The 24,497-nt window shown below is 39.0% G+C and overlaps 1 protein-coding gene across 1 annotated transcript in view; it reads left to right on the plus strand.

Moving 5' to 3' along the window:
* Nucleotides 1–6,043: 6,043 nt before the first annotated feature.
* Nucleotides 6,044–24,497, plus strand: part of cntn6 (contactin 6) — a 157,569-nt gene continuing 139,115 nt past the window's right edge. The window contains exon 1 of the mRNA XM_083531976.1: nucleotides 6,044–6,186. The gene's annotated coding sequence lies outside the window, so the exon portion shown is untranslated. The remainder of the gene's footprint in view (nucleotides 6,187–24,497) is intronic.

The raw sequence follows: 24,497 nt of genomic DNA on the forward strand, positions 1-24,497 counted from the left end.
AGCCGGTACTTCAAAGTTCCCAAAAAGGATGGTGGGTTGCGTCCAATCCTAGATCTACATCAGCTGAACCGCTGTTCGATGAGGCTCCGGTTCAAAATGCTGATCATCAAGCAACCTGCGTGTTAGATCAAATCCGAGGACTGGTTTGTCATGGTAGATCTAAAGGATGCGTACTTTCATGTACCCATCCTTCCTGCTCTTTTGGGATCAAATTGTACCAATATTGGGTCCATCCATTTGGCCTTGCCTTATCACCCCGCACCTTCAAGAAATGTGTTGATGCGACTTTGGCTCCCCTGAGATTTCATGGCATCCATATCCTCAACTATATTGATGATTGGTTGATATTAGCTCGGTCAGAGCAGTTAGCGATCTCACTTACATGAAGGAACTGGAGTTTTGGCTAAATGCCGGGAAGAGTGAGCTTTCTCTATCACAGAGAACCACCTATCTCTGCATTATATGGGATTCGACGACAATGCGTGTGCAGCTTTCTTCTGCCCGCATTCCGTCTATTCCGTCCTGATCGGCTGTCAGGACGGTCAGAGAAGGGCAGTCACTCACTGTCAGGTAGTTCCTCCTTGAGCAGCCTCCATGGGAGATTTCTCTGAGGAGGGATTTCCTCTCTCAATCAGGGGGCACAATAGTTTACTCCTGACCAGAGCTGTGGAAGCTGTAGCCCCTGAAGATGAGTAGCTTCAAGGCTCTGGTCTCTCGACCGAGGTAGTAGAATCCATTCTCTAATACAGATCTCCCTCCATGAGAAGGTCGTATGCAGCGAGATGCCATCTGTTCACTGTGTGGTGCACTCAGCACCAATTCGAACCAGTCCACTGCCCAGTTGGTTCAGCGCTGAAGATCCTGCATGAACAGTTTGCAAAAGGGTTGGTTCCACCCACTTTTAAAGTGTATACATCCACTGTTTCGGCGTATCATGCTGCTGTGTCTGGGCATTCACTGGGCATAGACCCGCACTGGGCATAGACCCGCTCCTCGGTCATGAATCCTCCTCCATTCCAGACCCCAGACCAGTAGAGATTGAACCGGCTGTGGCCAGTCCAAACACTGGACTGTTGTCCACAGGACAAGTCCTTGGAGGAAGTCAGAACAATTGTTAATCTGCTACGGCCCTCCGAGAAGAGGCCTTCCTGCTCATAAGCAGACCCTCAGCAAATGGATTATTGATGCTATTGCATCCTCTCACGGGTCCTCTGGTCTCCCCGCTCCATTCAGGGTCAGAGCGCATTCGACCCGGAGTGTGGCAACCACTAAGGCTTAGTCCTACACATTTTGTCATTTGTAATTAGTGCTTTTTCTCACCTGTTTGGTGTCAGAGAGTCGAGGTGCCAACTGAGATGTAGGCTGTATTCTGTTAGGCAGTGCAGCCTGTGCAACACATTTACAGCTAAAGAGAAATAGATTTAAAACAACTTAATTAATTAGCTAAATATAAATAACCTAAAGTTATACTATAAAACAAACATATATGTATAGCTATATGTTATATATACTTACAATATGTTTTGTATAATATTTTTCTTCTGCAAGCAAAGTATTGTAATTCATAATTAAAGGTCACTTTTTCGGTTGAAATTGGTATAGAAATGCCCTCTGGATCATCTCTGTTTGGAAATCTTTGATAAATGTTTACACAAAGCCTTATCTGCTTCGGCACAATAATACCTTGCAATAATATTGTTACCTAAGGCATGGGATTTAGAATGGTTTTTCCCATGTTCATTTGTTAATTCATTATTTGTTTGTTTGTATATTAATTTATTTTTTTACACCCCCTCCCCCAAAACATGGGTGATTCAAGGTTACTTGAATGAGTACTGAAATTACATAATGAGTGAGTGTGTAAATGTAAAGCACATGCATGGAGCTCCTTGATGGACTGGTGTCCGAATTCAGACAGGCATCATATCCACCGTACCTTTTAAACAAGTGTGTGTGTGTGTGTGTGTGTGTGTGTGTGTGTGTGTGTGTGTGTGTGTGTGTGTATGTATGTATATATATATATATATATATATATATATATATATATATATATATATATATATATATATATATATATATATATAATAAATAATGACAATTAAATTTCTTGGTAGTATGCACTAAATAAATCAAATCAAAATCTAATATAAATGCACATTAATTTGTGTAAAAGAAAAATGTCCCTGTTTATATATGTTTTAAAAAAGTGGGACTGGTGCATATCTCACAATGAGAATGAGAATCCTTTCAAAAGAAAAAAAGTATATTAAAATAGATTTAATTCAATAGAGACAGTGTACATATTTTGGCTTAAAACATGCTCCTATCATGCCAATGCACGAATAAATTGGCAAAAAAAAAAGACTGCAAAAATTTTGGTTTGAGAATCAAGGGTATGAATTGCAGGGGAATTGAAGAGTCTGACCTCCATAATTAAGTCTCTGTCTCCAAAAAAATAAACACAAAAGTAAAAAAATATTGAACACAAACATAGGTGGAAAGCCATGAATGTATGGAAGACTGAATTAGAGAATACTGGTAAAAGTCAATATAGTTCCCAGAAACCCATAGCCGATGATAGGGAAAGAATATCCGTGGTAGCCCGAGGACAGGCGAGGTTCACAAAGTCCGAGTGATTCCTTTAGCATAACCTGTTTAGAACTGACGATGGGCATGAGAGAGTGAGAGCCTTAAGTAGACCTGCTAGTAATGAGCGTCAGGGGTCAGTAGTTACTATGATGAAGACTGGCTCCGTGCGGGTGAGGCGTGCAGGAGAGGTGAAGCGGGAGGCTCTTGACGCCCGAGGCCGGCGCCTGGGCCTACCCCGAGCCCAGGGCACCGGATGCACCGGATAAGCAGCATGGAACTCCTCCTCGTCGAGGAACAGCACGTCCTGCCGGGACACCCATGAGTGCTCCTCCTGACCGTAGCCCTCCCAGTCGATCAGGTATTCCAACCGGCCGCCTCGACTGCGAGAGTCCAGGATCTCCCGCATTGAGTAAACCGATGGTTGGTCCAGCACTTCAGGCGGAGGAGGTCAGGCGAAGTTGAAGCTGTTCAAGGCATGTCTGGGAGATGAAGTTCCTCGCGGAGCCGGAGTCGACTAAGGCAGGGGCCGAGATAGAGAGAGTGGGGGTTATGAGAGTAACACCCAGTTTTGACAGTTGTGAAATGTCGGTTGGAAACTCAAAGGAACTCACCGAACTTACCACAAATCAAAGGCACTTCCAAAACTGTGGCAACAAAGATGAAAACATAATTCATGTAATTACAAATTGTTTTCCCATCTCTGTTGCAACAGATTTGGAAGTGTCTAAAATGACTACCCATACGTACAAGTCATTGGTGTTTGGTTTGAGTTTTTGCCTCGAGGTCTGCATTTAAAGTCCACCAGAGGTGTTCAGCTGGGATTAGGACTTGGCTTTATGCAGACCACTCAAGTTCTTACACACCGACTGAGTCAATCATTTACTTTTGAACCTTGCCTTATACACAGAGGCATTTTCATGTAAGAATAGAAAAGGGGGTGTCCCAATACCTTTGGCAATATAGTGTAACACTTTTAATTTGTGCTGTCAAACTCGTTACTGAAAAGTATTCAAATAGGATTATTCAATAAAAAAGTTTTTTGCCAACACTTTGCCTCCTTCATTCTACTCTTTCCCCCGCCGTTTGGCTTATAGAACAGTTAGCATATTAGTTTCTGACACCAGACAAAACTGTTTTCTCTTTACAGGATCTGGATAATACCTCAGGTATGAGAGAATATGCCTATAACAGACTGATAGCACTCTTACCAGGCAAGACTTCTGGAAGTTTCCAGACATTTCCCTCATAAACAAAGGTAGACCTTTGAGAGCTGTAGCTTTTGTTTGAGCTGCACATGAGAAGCCTGAGAGACACAGAAAAAGTTAAAACCTTCAGATTTATGCTTCCGAGATATGTGGCTACTAAAAGTAGAAAGGACATTTTTTGTCAGCTCACAATCTTTAAAAGGACAATTGACTGTGTCATGCCTCCTCACATTATTTCTGAAATTGTTTAAAAACTGGGATGGCTGACAAAAATCTTTGAAATCACATAACTCACATGAAAAATTTAATTTGTCAGTAACTGCAGCAGTGTGTTTGTGTGATCTTGTTAAATGTGTTTTTAACGCATTTAAAGTTTTAAAAGTGCAGATGCAGACAGTATACAAGCAAGAATGCTGTCAGGATCGCCCTCGATAGTGCCGAAGCCTGTAGTGTTTCAAGAGGACCTCTGTGCTACTGTGGGCAAATCTGCAAAGCTTACACTGCATTCAAACCTATGAAAAGAAAAACAAAAACAGTTTGACATGTGCAGAGTTACATTCCAACTAAATTGACATTAATTGTATAAAACACAACATAAATATTACATACAAAAAATTAGAATATTTCGATGAATCACAAAGCAAAACAATAATGCCAAATTACATTTAACTAGTTAAATGGTGCTAAGAAGAGCTATGCTAAAAAAATCTAAGCTCCTGAAATACTAGACATTTGCTGATAATTCAACATGATGATATATTTTCTGTGTTTTAGACCGGATGTTATGTAAAGCATGTTATTTTGTATGTCTAAGATCAGAAATAACCACAGGGTTAACGAGGCTAAGTATACCCTATAACTTACTTAAATGTAAAATGCTGTTTTTCCCCACTTTTTAATAATGTTGATTGAGAAACGGCATTTACTCAGGTAGATTTTTTCCCCAAGTAGTGCTCTGTGGCGTAGCTGGATCATCAATAATCAAGTGTTTTGCATTAACATTAGCCAAAACTGATTTACAGAAAGCAAAATGCGGACGGTGAAATAGAACTGACCAGCTGTCAGAGGATTCTGCCTGGTCTTAAAGCCTTCCTCTAATGCAAATCAAGCAAAGATTTATCCAAAAAGAACGATTCATTCTCAATTTAGCATTTGTAATTAGCATTAGGCGTATGACTGTGTATCATATGCCTTTCGTATGCTTCTTTAATGACTTAAATACTAGAGATTCTATTAACTCACTCCACAACACACAATCCATTTAAATACAGTTTATTGTAATAACTATAACTTACACAATAAAATTGTTTTTTGATACACATTTCAATCAAATTTTACAAAGTGACTTGAACATGACCTAACATGAAGCATGTTAGCTGTCTGAGCTCATTGCAAAATATTACATTCCTTAAAATAGTCTTCCCAAAACACGTTACATTTTATGTTGAACATTTGTATAATGTATTTAGGTTATTTATTTATATATTATATATTTATTTAATGTACGATAATAAAACTTACATGAGTGAAACACTGAAATTTGGAAATCAAAATATTAAGTTTTCCCAACTTATATATATATATATATATATATATATATATATATATATATATATATATATATATATATATATATATATATATATATATATATATATATTATTATTATTTTTTTTTTTTTTTTTTTGTCATGTGCTGCAGCATTAATGCATAAATGGATTTTAGAACCCTTAAGGATTGGAATCTTTATCTATTAACCACAAAAATGATTATAAAATAGTGTCAGTGATCATACAAAAAATAGAAAAAATGGGTATATTTGTATGACAAAATATATTGCAGATGGTTAGTATTCACAATACAGATTACATTTTTTAAAGATATTTTTCCCTAACTGACATCCTATTATTATTACCCATAAAATGTTTTCTGTACTCGATTTGTGACAGTCTTGCAATTTACATAAATCTAAAAGCAAGAGTTCTCTACTCTTCCCCCTCTGCCATCGTCAGTATGAGTAATTAATTTTTGCCTTTACAGGTATTCATTATTTTTTCAGATTCATTATCTTAGACTCATTAAAGCATTGGTCTTGTTCTTGCTTACAGCTGCATGAGAATTTTTCATAGCCTGCTATGTGGGGGGCACTTGTGTTACGTCGGAAATCGTTTCAAATCTGATAAATCTCTGTCATTCATGAACTTAGAAACTGTGCGCGAAACGGCGGTGTGCGATGTGTGTTTCCGAGGGCACGGGAGGAGGAGTTTCGGTTTGCCGCTTGTTCAGTCTAGTGTACACTCTTTCAGAAAGACCACGGCTACTGTTCGGACATCAGATTTTTCCTTTCCGGAGCATCACTGGCGCAGTCCGATCGCGGACCATCTTTTCAAAGGTGAGGGAAGCAACTTATCATCCTTAATAGAGACACTCAAGCAGTCGATGAATGCGTCTAAATATAATGGATGCGCCTTGTGCACTCTCGTGCAGCAGCCGGGCTCATGCTGTTGCATCACGAGGCTCAGGGCGCGAGGAAAAGGATTTCATAGTGTACAGTTCGCTCAGCAATAAAAACAAGGCTGCACAGAATTTGACAGGACAGAATCACAGCTTTCTTTCTTTCTTTCTTTCTTTCTTTCTTTCTTTCTTTCTTTCTTTCTTTCTTTCTTTCTTTCTTTCTTTCTTTGAACCAATTTCTGTTGACATGGACTTACTCAATGCAGTACATATTAATTTATTCAAATTAAGTTTGCTGCTGTGTATACAGTAGGTGTATGTTGTGTTTGCTCAGCACAAATTCCAATTTGTTGCATCAAACTGTTTACATCAGTCCAGTGAATTAAAATGAACTCAAATTAATTCAACAGTAATACCTGTGTGTGTTCAGGTATGGTTTAGATTTGGCCTGTGTGCAATTGTTTTTGTGTACATTTTATTTTTTTTTTATTTTTTTACCCTTTTTCATATCTTCCTTCTTAAGCTGACAGGCAAATCCTCAAGACAAAAATGGCCATTAGTGTTTGCCATTGGATCTATTAATTTGCATTTACTGTTATTTAGATTTTTTTTGCATTACTGCATCTGCATCCAGTCCCCAGATTCAGTAATGCACTTCAGAGAAAAGCAAAAAGTTTCATGTAAGATAAAAAAAAATTGTCTTAAAACAATGGGCATCTTATTGTAAACTTTGATATTTGTTTTTCTCTAAAGTGCACTATGAATATGGTAAATAAAATGTGTGTTTTTTTTTGTTTGTTTTCTTGTGTTTAATCTTGGATTTGCTACAAACAATAAGACACAGTGTTAGATACAGTCATGTCCCAACAGACTTGTTATAAATGTGATCTTTAGCTCATTCAGCTACATCCCATGCTTGACATGCTTGGTGTCATTTATGACCTGCTAAGGATTTACCTGCATGCATATTATAGAGCATATGCATATGGCTCTCTGATCAGAGCTGGCTGGATAAATATTTTTGAGTATTCAATTATGTCTGCAAGCAGATGTCCATTTACTTTGCCTTGAACTATTCCCCAGGAAATGCTTCAGTAATGCACTCTATGCAATTTGAACCTAGGTGGTTTTTAATTTTATTCTATATACTATACTGTGCTTTTTCTTACGCCCCATATACATCCGAATCCATTTATGGATAGTCAAATCTGTTTGCTCATTTCATTATTGTACATTATATAGAATGTATTACTAGTGTTGATGCTTTTTCAAAAGAAAATTCATTTGTTAAAGAGACCAGCAATAAATACATTTATTGCAACCATTCTGAGTTCCAGTAGATGCACTAAAATTGTTTGCATGCCTCCGTACACTCTTTAATACACTGCTGCATGTGAGATAGTGTACACAGCCCTCCACTGTGAAGCAGCAGTAAAACTGGAAGGTGAGAGACTTAATCTTCAGTATAGGGTGACATAGATTAGGAAGATAGATGGTACCACTGCTATGGCTCAGCATTGCAAGTACCCTGCTAGTAGGTGAGGTGACTTCAATATTGCAGACTGTATACTGTGTGTATAGATAGACAGAATCAATTTTTATCAGAGTTAAACTTTGGCTAACAAAATATATGCTATTCAAGAAAATATTTTCAAGTGAAAGTTAAATCGAATGGCCTGACCTACCTAATTAAGACCTTGACTCTAAGAAAATGAAGACAAAACAGGGCATTACACTTCCTCTACACGCTTGTGTTCTTCTCATAATTTAGCCTGGCACCATCTCATTTCTAGGTAAGACACACACACACACACACACACACACACACACACACACACACACACACACACACACACACACACACACACACACACACACACACACACACACATATCAGCTTTTGGTAGTGGACACAGGTCAGCATGGGTGGCTTGACCAGTCTGCATTTGCACAGCCCCACACATAGCAAGCTGCAAGCTGTAATGCACTGTATGTTGTGACACCTTTTTATCATGACCAACATTTGCTTGTTTAGTAGCCGGTGCCTCCCCTGTGAGATTGGACCACTGTTCTAATTTGTACTAACCACAAAATTCCAGGAACACTGACAAGACCTTTTGACATTTTGAAAATGTTATGACCCTATTTTCTATCCATCATGATTTAGCCCTAGTTAAAGCTGCTCAGAACCTGAAAGTTGCCCAATTTCCTGTTTCCAATGCATCAACATTGAATACTGACTATTCAGCTGCTGCCTATGATCAACAAAGTCTATATGTTTAAAAATCAGGACAGTTAACATTTTGATTTCAATATTGTCACAGAACCAAAGTGTCTGGACTAATGTGCTTGGCCGATACCAAATCATACCAATAATGAAACAAACAACCCAACTATACCACCTAGAATGTATAAAAGTGAATGGTTTAAATACAACTTAAATTCTAAATGTTTCTTCTTCCATGATCAATATGTCTTTTACAAACCTTTATATCAATATACACTGTACATAGTAAAATATAGTGCATCCTTTTAAGAATAATTTGATCAGTCCTGAAGCACCTTTGGTAGTCCTGAAGCACTTTTGGTCATATGACCATTGACATGTGCCCTCCCTGCAGGAGCACCAGTGATCTGAGGGAGTGACCTTGCTTTTAAAGTGCTGTTTCCTTGCTGTTATTAGACAGACTTTAATTCTGGGACTGACTTCAAATTGCTAACATGCTTCAGTATATCACGAAGAAGCAGCAACATTGTAGTTTCTAGCAGGGTATAACTAACCTTCTTGATCATAAAAGACCTTTATAAAAAAGACCATCTTTTGTCTAAGCTATAACAACATACACTACCTTCCCATAGCCTTAGGCAAGGTGATCTATGGAACTGGAAGATGTCATCATTTGATTGTATCCAGAATGAATCTGGAAGAATGAATCTATGTTTTATTTGTTTTGAATTTGTAAATTGCTTTTCTGAGCATATTTGCTTATCCTTACCTTTCAGCCATTCAGTCCACTTTAATGCTTCTTGGCAGCAAGCACAATGCTCATTAATAAATCAAGAAACCTAGCTGTCAAAGCATAGAGCAGGAAATCACCATGTACAACTTTAACTGAGTTTCATAATATTACTGTTCTTCCCATTCCAGACCGTGTCAGTTCACAAAGTATAATTTACTTAAACCTAAAGAGTGATTTACTTTGTGTCTGTCTATTCTCTGTTTTGTTCCCAACCTGAATCTAAACCTGAGATTTTTTATAATTTTACCAAATTTTGCATTTGTTTCTGTAATGACATTCGTAGAGAGGTTAACTGTTGGTAGTTTGCTGAGTTCAATGTAGCCTCCTCCTTTCTTTAATGCAGGATTTAGATTTATGAAGCAAGTGATGAAAGCAAAATTCCCTATTGTTTCTCACAGAAAATATACAGAAGAGTAATAACAAAGTTCTGGTTAAACTAGAAAGTTGGGATATTTCTATAAGCATATTGCGCATTTATTGTTTTCTGGAAGGAAAAAAAAGAATGAAAATTAATGACAGAGAATGCAATAAATGTAATTAATGAGCTTGGAAAATCCCCTATTCTATAACTGCATTGCAAGGTTTTACTATTTTTTTTTTTAGACAATGCAATTAAATCTTCAACTTAGGTCTGTAGCTGGCTAACATAATGTATGTTAGATAATTATGAATATTCAACATTATTTAAACAGGAAATTGCAACCAGGGCCTGCTGATTAATTACTTTATGATCACACCCCTGCCCTAACATTGGTTAGTAGTTCTTAGTCATGAATAATGATAGCATTACACATAAACACAGCATATGGCATTGTGACCTCATAACTCATGTTCAGCATACCCTATGCCACATCAGCATTTTAGCACAATAAAGACCATATGAATTTTGTAAGCTGCAATCCAAGCACAGGAACAGAGAACAGGAAACAAATGGTTGCCAAGTTTTCAAACTGAAAATATATTATATTTTAGTAAATGCATTACATTGAATCAGTGTGGAATATACTGCACAGTGAGAATTAGTATAATGTAGTGCAGTATATTTCTAATTTTATGTAGATTAGGAAATTGTTATATTTTAAAATGTATTATTATCACTTAAATTCTAATATTTCTTAATCTTACACATTGAAGTATTGAATGTGTTCTACTAAAAGACAGAATTGCTCATTAAATTCAGTTCATAAACTCAAACCTTCTGGGGATAGAGAAAAAAAAAAGAAATGTACAGGCCTATTTTTATGTCTGGGTTAATTTACCTCACCTTCTTGTAATGCAGTCATCTTCAGCTGCTGTATTAACATTACATTTGGGTGAAATTCTGCTCGGCTTTGTCATAATTGAGAAAATTCTGGGTATGAAATGGGGAGAATGGCTAGTCTCAGATGAGTTACCTTACACCATAATATCTTAAACAGACTCTCTTCACAGGGAAACACCAATCATTTCAGAATTTAACAATGTTATCACTTCAAGTGACACGTGTCAAAATCAATTTGGATGGTATTGAAAAGTATTCACTTTTTAATGCACTATGTACAGATGGAATACATATAAGGATATGCTGTACAGTTTTTCAGGGGAAAAGTGCAGTCAAACATCAGAACTGGCATGAGATCTTATATTGGATAACTTGTAGTTGGGAATTTCAATAAATTGCATGCTGCCTATTTTGTATTGATAGACTTACTTCATGTTCCATAACCACCTTAATTAATAGATTGATTGTAATTAGCAGTTCATAATTGAGGAGTATGTGCAAATTGTGTCTGCCGAGTCAGCTTCCTGACTGAAGCGTCACTAAATAGATTTGTAATGAAGAGTGTGTCAGATGAGCTGTAACCCTCATACTAATCATTCCATCACTGAATCTTCACACTGAAGGGTTTCTTATTGTTTAGTTGTGGCTGAGAATGTCCTCAATTTAAAATCTTTATTTTATATATGCATAGAATAATACAGTTTACCCAGTATAGTACAAGTCCTTTATAGGTAAATGTATTGATTTGTTCCATTTGTTTATTTAACCTGTTAGCCGACACAGATTTTGGGACTCACAGCTGAAATGCTCTACCTGATTTTAAAAGTTAACAGTTCCTGATAAAAATGTGCTACATACACAATTTAAATATCTTTGAAAAGAAGACACTTTGAGCTTTACTGTCCATCATCAAAGTTGATATTGCTCAAAAAAATATTAAGTTATAGATGATGAAGTGCCATAGATATACATTTCCTGCATCGACCATTATTTTTATTTAATATATAAATACATAAAATGTACAGATGCAATCCTGGAGCAATCCAGAAAAGTACTGGGTTAAAAGCCACATGTCTCATGAGTTTATATTTCAGATTTTATGAAGATTGTCATAACAAATGAGATTCCTACAAAAATTTATCTGAGACTGTCTGAGCCTTTTCTCCCCCCTCTGTTTGAGAGACACCTGCTAAACTCAGGTGATCATTCATACTCTATTCATACAGTCTGCATATTAATGAATGGCTGACCATTAAAGGCTTTTGTTCTACATGTTTGGGGCTATTTATATTGATTTGGCATTCATATTGATGGCCAGGTAGCCAGACAAGCTATTGTTCTACATTCATGGCTATTCATATTGCAAATCTCCGATAAAACAACTTATTTGACTGTCTATTTTTTTCCTTGTTTTCTTTTTTTTTGTAAACAAAGTCCAGTTAGCACGAGCTATAAACAGCTGTTTATGTTGACCTGAGAGCTGCATCACTTCCTGGTTTGTCACCAAACCAGGTGCTTTGCTGCTTCAGCCAGTAATAGTTTGTAAAGAGTAATAAAACCAAGACTCCAAGACTAAAATCCTCCCATATATCGTTAGAATCTTGCACTTATTGGCTACATTGTCCATCAGTCATTTTGTTTCCATAATGTTACTGGCTGGAAATAAAAGGTTTGAAATGAGAGGCGGAGCGTAAAAAAACAGGGCGACACCTGCAGAGAGAGTAGAGACTCCACCCAAGATTTATACTCTTTTACTTTTTTATTATAATTTTTTTGTGGTCTCAACCGTTTTGTACCACTATATTCTACCAGCCATATTTGTTTTTTGTCACCAAGATGTCTTTTGGTGTCTCCACCCATGTGAAAGTTATTCGGAAATATATAAACACAAACACCAGCCGAAGTTCTGTGACGTAAACAAAGGAATAAACATCTAAATTACAACACTATTGTTTGTTTGGAGCAGAAATGCTTTACGGCATGTTGTTCACTGGACCCTTATCTTTCCTAATAAACCGGGATTAGCATCAGAATACTGTATGTTTTCATGATGTCCAAGTGAGGCACAAAATGATAAGGCAATTAGCTCAGAAATGAAGCAGGAACATCAGAAGCAAAGCAATCAGGACCAATTAGCCAAATCCAGTGGGCAGGAGGGGCCACCAGCATCTCATAAGGCTATAGTGGTGCATATACAGTTCAAATGAAATAGCGTATTAGTATAGTATGAGCTTTCCAGAGGGTAAAAGAGAGTATATTGTGATTATATTGCAAGTGGGTCTGCTGCAGGCCTATTTATAAAATCATAACTACAGGTGAAGCCCAGAAGTCATGAAGGGCCCTGAGACAGCATTGTCCAACCGCTCAATAAAATAACCTGTATCACCTGACAGAAAGTTGAAGATAGAAGGGGTGGGGGTCATCATCAAAACATCTCAGTTTGCCTTGACTGTATATGACTATTAACCTCCTAATTTTTACATTGAACTTTATCTAATAGAAGAGCTACTAAACAAAATGACTTAATATACAACAATTATTTCAGTCTAGACATAAAGATTGAGAATGGGTTTGAGTCCTGAACAGTATTTGGAAGGTTATAACTGGAAGTCTTTTTTGTAGTTACTCATAAAGGGCTTGCACTTTCTGATCAAAGCAGATATGACAGGTCATAATAGACCAAGACTTCACTCAACTGCAGTGGAATAGGACTTTTTAGTGCTTTATATTGTAATACAATGATTCTGTTCGCAGGCTTGTAGTTACAAACATGATCAGAATATCATGTCTTCAGAATTGGTCACTTGCATCCTGCAACAGCCAAACAAGCAAACCCAGGTCTCCAGTAAATGACTGTTCAATCCACAGTAAACCCAATTGTGTGTAGGTTTGGTCTTCTGGTAGTGGTCTTTAAATGGTTAGTACTGTTACGTTCCCATCTTGGCCTGGCCTAGGGGAGTGTCAGAACAATAACCATTTAGATGTTACGGGTTGTTTGGACAAAAAGCAGGACCAGAGGTTAGAGTAGTTATTGTTTTAATGGTCAAGTGCAGTAGGGTAAGAAACAATTTCCAAGAGTGTTTCACAAGTCAAGAAGACTAATCTCACACTGGCAAAAGAACATGGACAGTGCCAAAGAAATGAACACAAGAAAAAGGTCTACTCTAGGCTGTATTTTGGAAGCTTAACCTAACTAACAAACAGCAACAGACTAGCTGACTACTCTAGGCTATGCTACCAGAAAATACAGTGGGTGGCACCTGCCCTCTAACTAGGGTGTCTAAACAATAGCAAAACCTACGTGGTGCAATGTAGGTGCGCGCACATTCTTACCTGTTCCTAAACCAGGTGAGCTAGTATAATAGAGACAACTAGCCAACAACTAGCAAACAACTAGCAACCAAGCTCTCTCTTTTCTTTCAAAACCTTTCTGGTCTTTCTGGCAATCATTTGAATGTTACTCTCACACGTATCACCTGCCTAAACAATGTTTCCTACCTAATACATCTTTTTATAGCGGCACTATGCACTTTTAGAAGGATAAATATGTCCTGCCAATCTGCAAATGGTATGGTTTAAGGAACATAACAAAGAGTTCAAGGCTCCAAATTCCCTAGATCTTAATCCAATAAATCATCTAGTCAAGTCAAGTCAAGTTTATTTGTATAGCGCTTTTCACAACAGACATTGTCTCAAAGCAGCTTTACAGAAAACAACAGTGAAGGTGAATGGTGTGCGTTTGTCCCTGATGAGCAAGCCGTGGCGACAGTGGCAAGGAAAAACTCCCTTAGATGATATGAGGAAGAAACCTTGAGAGGAACCAGACTCAAAGGGGAACCCATCCTCATATGGGTGACATCAAAAGTTTGGTCATAAATCTTTCAACAATACAGAACAATTTGTGATCATCATAGATCCAGCATCAGCTTCTCCATGCCAGGGCCTTTAAACACTCGGCATCTACTTCTCCATGATCATCCATAGGTCCATAATCTTCACGAGGTGGGACGTGACTGGAGCTGGCCAAACCTCAGGATGCCTCGGGATGGGGAGAGAAAGAGAAGCAGTGGAGAGGAATTAGCGTAGCTGCTGTTCATGATATTACCAGCACAAGTTGATAATGTGCATGTGATCAGATGTTCTGGAGCACAAGGTTATGATGTGATGTGTGTGATGTGTGTTATGTGTAGGCTTTGCTAAAAAGATATGTTTTTAATCTACACTTAAACTGGGAGAGTGTATCTGAGCCCCGAACACTGTCAGGAAGACTATTCCAGAGTTTAGGAGCTAAATGTGAAAATGCTCTACCGCCTTTAGTGGACTTTGCTATTCTAGGAACTACTAGAAGCCCAGAGTTTTGAGATCTCAGGGAGCGTGACGGATTGTAGCGTGTTAAGAGACTGGATAGATACATGGGAGCCAAACCATTTAGTGCTTTATCTGTGGAATATGCTGGACAAACAAGTCCGATTAAATGAAGTCCAACTTTGAAACAGAACTATTTAAAAAAAATAAAATAGCACACATGCACACTTTAGTCATCACCTCTCCCCTACAAGATTTACTAGGAATAAAATCTCCAAACCTTAGATTATGTAGAATCCAGACTGTAGAATGCTGAAATCTTGCAGGATTTCTTAGGACTACTTAATGGATGATTCAGGAAATTCAGTGTCTCACAAATACATTATGTATTAAATCTTTTAAAGCCATATCACAACTTGGATGATCACAGCTTGACCATTGGATTAGGGATATTTAGATTTCACAAGCCCTTGTAACTATAATATCATTTGTGATTGTTACTTAGTTCAACATTAACTTATCATCTACAGTGGAATAATTTCATATTTATCTTTCTCAACATAAACTATGCTCATGCATTGTGATTTAATTTATAGCCCAGGAATTTATTTTTTTTAAACAAAATCATATTTTTATGAGCAATGAACCGTTTAAATGGAAAACAATACAAAAGGTAATACTGGGGATCTACAGTACTGCCATCTTTATCTCAACAAGCATAAATCACAACAGTGTTTTTTTCTGTTTTTCTGTATCTAGGACCAATATATAGTCTCCAGCTTCTCAAAACTACGTCCAATGTTCTGGGCAAGAGAGTCTTGATTTCTCAGATAGACTGTTTAATTACAAACCATAAATCACTTAATGTCCCTTGCTTGAGAGTCTCAATGCTAACTGAGCACTAGCTGCATAGCAGACTTTGTCTGAGGAAGACATAGTAAGTGGTATATAGGACTTGAAACCAACTGCTGCTGTATCTACACTAGAGTAAGATATTTTATCATTGCTCTACACATATGACTTCAACCATTGTGATAGGATATTATTAGAGAATTGCTATTTGAAGTGCAGTTCTTCCTTGGATAATTGACAGCTCTTAATTTAAAGACCTGGTGACAAATTTTTATTATAGACCCAATTCTTCAAAAATTTAAGCAGAAAGTGTCATAACTTACGGGACATGATGCACGGACAGATTGTTCTGTCAGAAATCTTGCGGGTGTGACTAGGTGACTGGATGGGAGGACCCAAATGCAGGATGTGAGCAGGAGTTAGGTGAAAACAGGCTTTAATGAAAGGGCACAGGCAAAAGCAAAGTCCAATAAACAGTCCAGGGTCAAAACAAACTGAAACAGGTCAATGCAGGTAGAGACAAAACCAAATCGAAAACAGTCCAAGTACAGTACAATACTGGAGAGGCATGATAATCCTGGGGCAAATGAGGAAAGTCAAGAGCCAGCAGCGGACACAGCAGGACTTGAGGCGAACTGCCACCAGGTATGCCTTGGAGGTCAGGAAAGTCCAGATGAAGTGTGGAGCAAGCCTCCAGGTGGCTGCCCCAAGCACTTTCTGGCCGATGTGATGTGACAGAGCGACGCCCTCTGCAGAGGTCTGAACCACATTGTTAGCAAAACCCAGGTGCCAGGCGAACACCTTGGAGAAACCCATGGGTGGAGCCTCGGCGGGACTCTGGAGTGGAGCGGCGCCCTCGATGGGACTCTGGACAGGCTTGGGGGCATGTTTGGCAGGGAAGACAGGAATAGAGGTGATCTTGGCAGGTTGGAAGAGCGGGGCAACATCCGCAGTCAGGCAGGAAGGCTGAGGTTATGCAGCCCCCCAGCAGAGTTCAGGGGCTGGAGAGACAGTCGATTTAGGAGATTATTTAAAACCTTTTGGTTTGCCAGAGATTGTTCATGACTCACCCCGAAAATACTGCTGGGGGCTAAGCTTCAAAATATTGACTATCTCAGTTGGATCCCGGAATTGCCGGTCTGTGGCAGAGCAAGCCCAATGCTTTAATACATCCGTTGGGTCCATCTTTTAGCCAGATTATTCTGTCAGAGACCTCGGGTGACACGTTGCACGGCCAGATTATTCTGTCAGGAAAACTGCGGGTGACTGCGGGTGTGGGTGGAGACTGAATATGAGGACCCAAATGCAGTATGTGACAGGGAGTAAGGAAAATACAGGCTTTAATGAAAAACACAAAACGCAAAAACACAGTCCAAAAGCAGTCCAGGGTCAAAAGAGGCAAACAATCCAAAAAACAGCGAACAGAACTAGGAAGGGCAGCGCACAAACCAAAAACCAGTCCAAAGTCAAAATCAGAGCAGAGCAGAGCAAGGGTCAGGAACAGGAGCAGGAACAGAATCCAGAGCAGGCAGGGTGGCAAGAATAATCCCAAGGACTATAAGAAGGCGGTAAAATAATCTGACCCCGAGCTAAAGTCTTGGTTGTCCATAAATACTGGGAGTCGCGGGGAAAAAACGGAAAGATGGCCGCGACCTGGAAAAGCGTGCCGCGGAACCGGAAGTGCGCCCCACGAAACCAGAAAGTGCGCGCCGTGTGCCCGGAAGATCCTTACAGAAAAAACACATCAAAAAGCAGAACAAACAACAGCCATTACAAGTACAGTGGTACCCCGCTTATCGACTTTAATCCGTTTATTAAAACCGGTCGAAATGCGAAAAGGTCGTTCTCGACCGTTCTCGACCTCCACCGATGCCCATTTATAAATTTTTGCCCTGTTTTTAGCAGTAATAATACAGTTACATAAATAATACTGTATATAATTGTTATGCAGCGTAATGAGCGGAGGCAAAGCCGGAGCACAGTTCCCTTTGGTTTAATGAAAACACAGAGAGTTTAACACAGAAACACACACACACACACACACACACACACGGTAGTCCATAGAATCCCGACAAACAAGAGAGAGATATCCGTAGTACCCCCTGCAGGGGCGAGGTCCACGGGCGAACGCACGGGAGGAAAAAGGTAATCCGGGGTGCTTCGGAAAGAAAGCGCAGCCGTGGAGAGCGCGTGGAGTCCGGAAAGGAAGAAACGCATAGGAATACGTGTGACAGGGAAACCACAGACAAACAAGCACCAAACACCTTCACATATTTATATAGAAGCTGGGGATGAGTGAATAATGAGCTCCAGGAGTGCATTATTAAAGCCGGGGTCTTCAGGGAAAGTGGAGGTTTTGACAGCCGCCAAAGGGGACGTGGCAGGTGGATTTCTGACAATAATACAGTAAAAAGTATAAATTTAAATATTACAAAAGTAAAAAAAAAATAAATGCTCCACGTGGGTCGGGGTAAAAAAAGGTCGATAAGCTGGCATTTGGTCGTTCAGCGGGCGCAAATTGCGGTTGAAAAACTGTTCGCTAAGCGAAAAGTTCGATGTCCGAGCAGGTCGATAAGCGGGGTACCACTGTATTAGCCATAAGATTGATTGCCATTTAAAAGTCTTTTTTTTGTTTTGTTTTTACTGTGGTTGTTAGCTGGGCTTTTTCCCCATCTTATATAACGTAGTCTTACTCTGTGTACATCTTCAGAATGGTTTACTTTACAATGTTAAGACAGGTTTTAATACTGATGCTAATACAGATTTAAAACTGACTGGTGTCTGATGCTAAAACTCTGGTCTAAATAAGAAACAGAAAACTCTTTCAATGTTTACAGTGCCAGATATATATACAATTTACTTTTAGAAGTTTCCACTTATATGCGACTACATCTTTAACAATGGGACTTAATCAGAGAATGTGCTTATTAGAGATGTAACAATCACTTCTAGATAAAAAATAGGTTCATGAGGGGTTGAAGTGATGAAAGCTGTTACTGTATACAAACAAATATAAGAGTTTGTATGTTTGGCCCAGCTTTGATATATACTTGTTTCATATAATTTGTGAGGAGTATACTGGTATTATAGTCCAGCTGTCATGAAAAACTGTAAAACTCCTTAATGATTATCTGGTGGGACAGGTCACAAGTGCACTAATTATTATAAATCCCAAACTGCCATTTGATGCTTTTGAGCAAAATGTATTACATTAATATACACAACTCAAATATGGATATGGATAAATAATAAGGAACATCCCTTAAATGGCAAAAAAATGTATGGCTGCTTTTTTATAAAAGATCTGATAGAGAATTTTATGTTGTTCAATAATCACTTGTAAAGCCGCTTCTACAAAGACAATGATTGATGTAACTGAAGCAAAAATCGCATTTTGCTTTGTTTTTATGTTTATTGTTTTTTCTCTGGTATCCTGCTACTTTGAACCATGAAGTTATCAAAGGTCAGGAGAACAAGGAGCAATTATTAATCATTGATTTATTTACATGCTCAATTTGCTACTCCCAAAAAGAGGCCCTTTTTATAGCCTGATCAATCTGCCAATTTGGCAGCGTCACCCCCTCTGTATTTCCAGAAAGCTTTACATTTACATTGAAAAAGTGGGCTACAATCAATAGAATTGCATGGTATTAAAATAAGCCTCTAAACCCTGGAGTGAACTATGTATAACAGTCAGCTCTGGAGGTGACAGAGCAAGACAGATGAAGCAGAGGTGGCTTTGTTCGTACACCAACAGCTTTAAACATATATACGTATATATAGATATATACAAACCCGAGTCCAAAAAAAGTTGGGACACTGTACAAATTGTGAATAAAAGCAGAATGCAATGATGTGGAAGTTTCAAATTTTTATATTTTATTCAGAATACAACATAGATGACATATCAAATGTTTAAACTGAGAAAATGTCAATATTTCAATTTCAATATAACATCTGGGGACTAAGGAGACAAGTTGCTCAAGTTTAGGAATAGGAATGTTGTCACATTCTTGTCTAATACAGGCTTTTAGTTGCTCAACTGTCTTAGGTCTTCTTTGTCGCATCTTCCTCTTTATGATGCGCAATAATGTTTTCTATGGGTGAAAGATCTGGACTGCAGGCTGGCCATTTCAGTACCCGGATCCTTCTTCTATGCAGCCATGATGTTGTAATTGATGCAGTATGTGGTCTGGCATTGTCATGTTGGAAAATGCAAGGTTTTCCCTAAAAGAGACGACGTCTGGATGGGAGCATATGTTCTAGAACTTTAATGTACTTTTCAGCATTGATGGTGCCTTTCCAGATGTGTAAGCTGTCCATGCCACATGCACTCATGCAACCCCATGCCATCAGAGATGCAGGCTTCTGAACTGAGCACTGATAACAACTTGGGTTGTCCTGGTCCTATTTAGTCCTAATGACATGGCATCCCAGTTTTCCAGTTTGCCACAGTCTATTTTAAATGAGCCCAGAGTAAACGCCTGCGCTTCTGGATCATGTTTAGATATGGCTTCTTTTTTGACCTATAGAGTTTTAGCCAGCAACAGCGAATGGCACAGTGGATTGTGTTCACTGACAATGTTTTCTGGAAGTATTCCTGAGCCCATGTTGTGATTTCCATTACAGTAGCATTCCTGTATGTGATGCAGTGCCGTCAAAGGGCCCGAAGATCACGGGCATCCTTTATGGTTTTGCGGCCTTGACCCTTATGCACAGAGATTGTTCCAAATTCTCTGAATCTTTGGATGATATTATGCACTGTAGATGATGATAACTTCAAACTCTTTGCAATTCTTCTTTGAGAAACTCCTTTCTGATATTGCCACACTGTTTTGACCTAATAAGTTGAAAATTGAAACTCGAGCTGCGTCAACAACGCTTTAAGAACGCTTCCATGTTGTCCACGCTCTGAATCACGTGTGTAATCTGTCATATGGAAAAAATGCATCACCAGCGGGGTGACGTCTCGACCAGTAAGCTATAAACCGCACATGTGTGAAGCCAGTGCTAGCTTCTGTTTGTTCATTAAGCGCTCTGTATGTGTGTTTGTCCCCTTACAGGTTTTTGGTAACTGGTAAATGTCTGAAAAAAAAAAAAGCAAGCGATCTTGGCTTGGGAGTGGAGCACATTAGGTCAGTTCCAGACGGAGCAAGCTGCGCACATTCTGCGCATATTCCAGACACATTCTGCTCATATTCTGTACACATTCTAAACATATTCTGTGCATATTCTCTGCACATTCCTTGCGTAATCTGTTGAACACATTGTGCTAGCATGTCTATGCGAATGCTTCATTCCCAGAGAGCACCCTGCCATAAACAGTGCTTCAGGGCATGGGCAGCTCCAGCGAGCATCCTTCTTGATTTTCACCTGTTATCGTAGCGGACCTGGAGAACTCGTATTCTCCTTTGAGGCTCCCAGAGCTGCAACAGGGCGTAGCCCCGGCTCTGGGTCTACCAGAGGTCAGTCTCGAGAGACTGAAACCCTTTAGAGACTACCTGGCAGCCTGAGAAGCTGTACTGAAGACATAGGCTATATGATTCAGTGCAGCCTGAGAAGCTGCACTGAACTGCACTGAAGTCTCTTCCACCCCGGTTCCATGTTGTGCATCCCAACCTGGTGGGACCCGAGCAGGCTCTGGTTATGGAACAAGAAGTAAACACTTTCCTGAGGAAGAAGGCCATCAAGGTGGTCCCTCCATCAGACACAGAGGAAGACAGTCACTCACTGTGGTGGCTCAGGACCTGAGGGTTCTCTCGGACGAGCAATCACCTTTGTCAATCAAGGTCACACAGCGAGCCCTACGTGACTTCGATGGCTGGAGAGATCCTGGTTTCCTATCTCAGAGCACAATGTTGGGAGTTCCAGGTCAATGCGTAATGCTTACATCCCTCACAGGGTGGGGAGCGGTCATGAAGATCTATGGGGATGGCCCCGTCTGCTGTGGCACATAAATTGCCTGTCTGTGCTTCTAGCTCTGAAGCATTTTCTATTGGACCTCAGAGGTCACAATGTGTCGATCCGTTCAGACAACACCTCAGCGGTCTCTTAAACCAATCACGCCTACTATACAAGCTGGCACACCAAATCCTACTCTGGGCCCAGGGTAAGCTGCTCTTCTTGAGTGTCTTGAGTGTGGCATATATCCAGGGCGAGAAAAGAAAAAGTCAGAACAACTGTTCATCTGCTACGGCCCTCTTAGGAGAGGCCTCCCTGCGAACAAGCAGATGTTTAGCAGGTGGATTATCGCTGCTATTGCATTCTCCTATGGGTCCTCTGGTTGCCCCGCTTCTTTCAGGGGCAGAGGGAACGCAGCTCGAGTTCCTCAAAGGGAACGTCTCCAGGTTGTGTATGTAACCCTGCTTCCCTGAGGGAATGAGATGCTGCATCTCCATGCCACACTTACGGCATCACTGCAGCGCTTCCTTCTCCTTTACAGAAGCTAGTGGCGACTTAACTTTAATAGCTTCATGATTGTGATGTCACCCTGCCGGTGACGCTGCACTTTTTATTGGACAGATTACACACGGGATTCAGAGCGTGGACAACGCTGAAGCTTTCCCAACGCAGTTGACGCAGCATCTTGTTCCCTCAGCGAACCAGTGTTACATACACAACCTGGAGACGTTTTGTCCTATTAACAAAAATGCAGCCAGAGGTAAAAACCAGGTCTCAAACCAACAGTAGACATTTAGAACAATTACATGTTTAAACAATAACCTAACAGGGTACACCTGGGCAACAAAAACACCTGTTAGTCCTATAAAAAGAAATGACATGTTTTAAGTAAATATCGGGATATAAACTTCTTAATCCTGTGTAAATCATTGTTCTTGAGATCTGGCATTGATAATATACATTTTATAACTTCAGCAAATATATTAAATCATATTGCATTGAATACTTCTATAATTACTTTATTCTGGTCAGGATTTCAGTGAACCCAGGGCGCTTTCTGCGAGCATAAGTAGAAAATACAGCCTAGATTTGTAATAACAGAGCACTGTGCACACACATTTTCACAATTATTCACAGTTGGTACGCTAGTTTAGAAAAGGTACTCGAGGTGCAAGATGGCATGAGATCCTCTGCACTATCATGCCACACCATGTGCCGCCATGTATGATTGAATTTAAAACTCAATAATTTCCAAGCACTGAAACCTTTTTCTTCTCCTGTTGGTGAAGAACCAGATATGAATTATGAATAAAACCAGAAATAGAGATCACTCTTGTCTACATGCAAATCAATCCTATATGCCCCAAACATAACTGCTTGTCACTTTGCATAACATATAAGATCATAGGCAAAATGATTGTGCAAGCCTCACTTCGATAATGCAATAAGGGAGAAGGCCTCCTGAGGCACCCCACTAACAGCATGAAATCAAGAAACAGAAAATCTTATCAGGCAGAGTTAGCGTATGATTTATTTGTTTTTACCGGAATAATTTTAGATTTCTCAAAGCTAAAACTGGAAACTGAACACATAAGCTTGCATGATGAGTACATTTTTTTTCAATAGTAGACATTATTTTCAGCTAAAATCAAAATATTCCTTGAAGGCTCTCCTGAAGATGATTTTATCCTTATATAACATTAGTGATAAGGCCATGCTTCTAGAACACAGCTCAACTACTAATCCAGATCACTCTCAGGAGTCTTTCAGGAATTATGGTAAATTTACCGTCATGTTAACTCTTGACAAATATGCTATTGAAACTCAGCTGTCATTTCCCACCACATTTGGGTTTTAAAAAATTATATAAGACGAATTTGTGGCTCAGGTACAAACAGATGGTTAAGTAAAGTAAACACATGGAGGGTCAGCAAACACTACGACCTCCACCACATGGTGCCGCTGACAAAGCAGGTAAGTACTGCTGTGTGAGTGGAAACTTCAGTGCTTCTGTAAATCAACAGTAGGCCCTTAGATCCCTCTATAATGCATGACATTGGGAGCCATTTCACATAGGTGTTATGTCCTTTCTAAAACAGTTTGCTTTCAAGAGACAAGCTTTGACACATCAATGACAATAAAAATCCCAGTTGACATTTACTCTAGATCTAGCTTCCAGACTTAAACACTCTGAATATGAAATCTGTGCTTTTTTTTTATAAAGTTTATATTTGTAGTATGAGCTTGAGATGTTTGTAATGACATCAAAGTAGATAGTTAGGTTTAATTAGTCATGACAAATTATCTTGGCCCTAACCATTGCTGGTTGAATACTGGCCAGTGTTTTAGGGTTTTTTTTAAACCGTTGTGTTGTTAGCTTTAATTAAGACAGTACACATTGAAATGAAATTTATTAAACTGTGTGCATATCCTCAGTATTGAAACAGCAATGGGTATACTATTTACATTTTTGTAGAGTGAAGAAGCCTTGAGAAACAAAACATTCCATTTTTTTTTTTATTTAAGCCCAATTTTCATGTTTTGTAGGTGAAGACATTCCATGCATAAAATTTATTCTTGCATTATTCTGGAATTATTTTTGTTGATTTAAAATTTACAGATATCACTTTTAAGAAATTTAAATTGACAGCCTGATAGCCATTGCAATAATATCACTCATCTCGTCACACCTTAAAACTTCAATGGTTTTCATGATAGTATGTTAAATATTTATAACTTATGCAAATTTTTTGCCTATTTTAAAATAAATTTATATTAAAAATCATATAATTGAAAATGAGAATTATGCGAAATAACAAAATGATCTTGTGTAAGGGATCACATTCAGCCTTAAGGTGAAGGCTTCTAACAGCAACAATCTTTTTTTTTTTTTTTTTTCACTCCTCTGCC

The sequence above is a fragment of the Silurus aristotelis genome, assembly GCF_946808225.1.
Source record: "Silurus aristotelis genome assembly, chromosome: 2".
Taxonomy (NCBI): Eukaryota; Metazoa; Chordata; class Actinopteri; order Siluriformes; family Siluridae; genus Silurus; species Silurus aristotelis.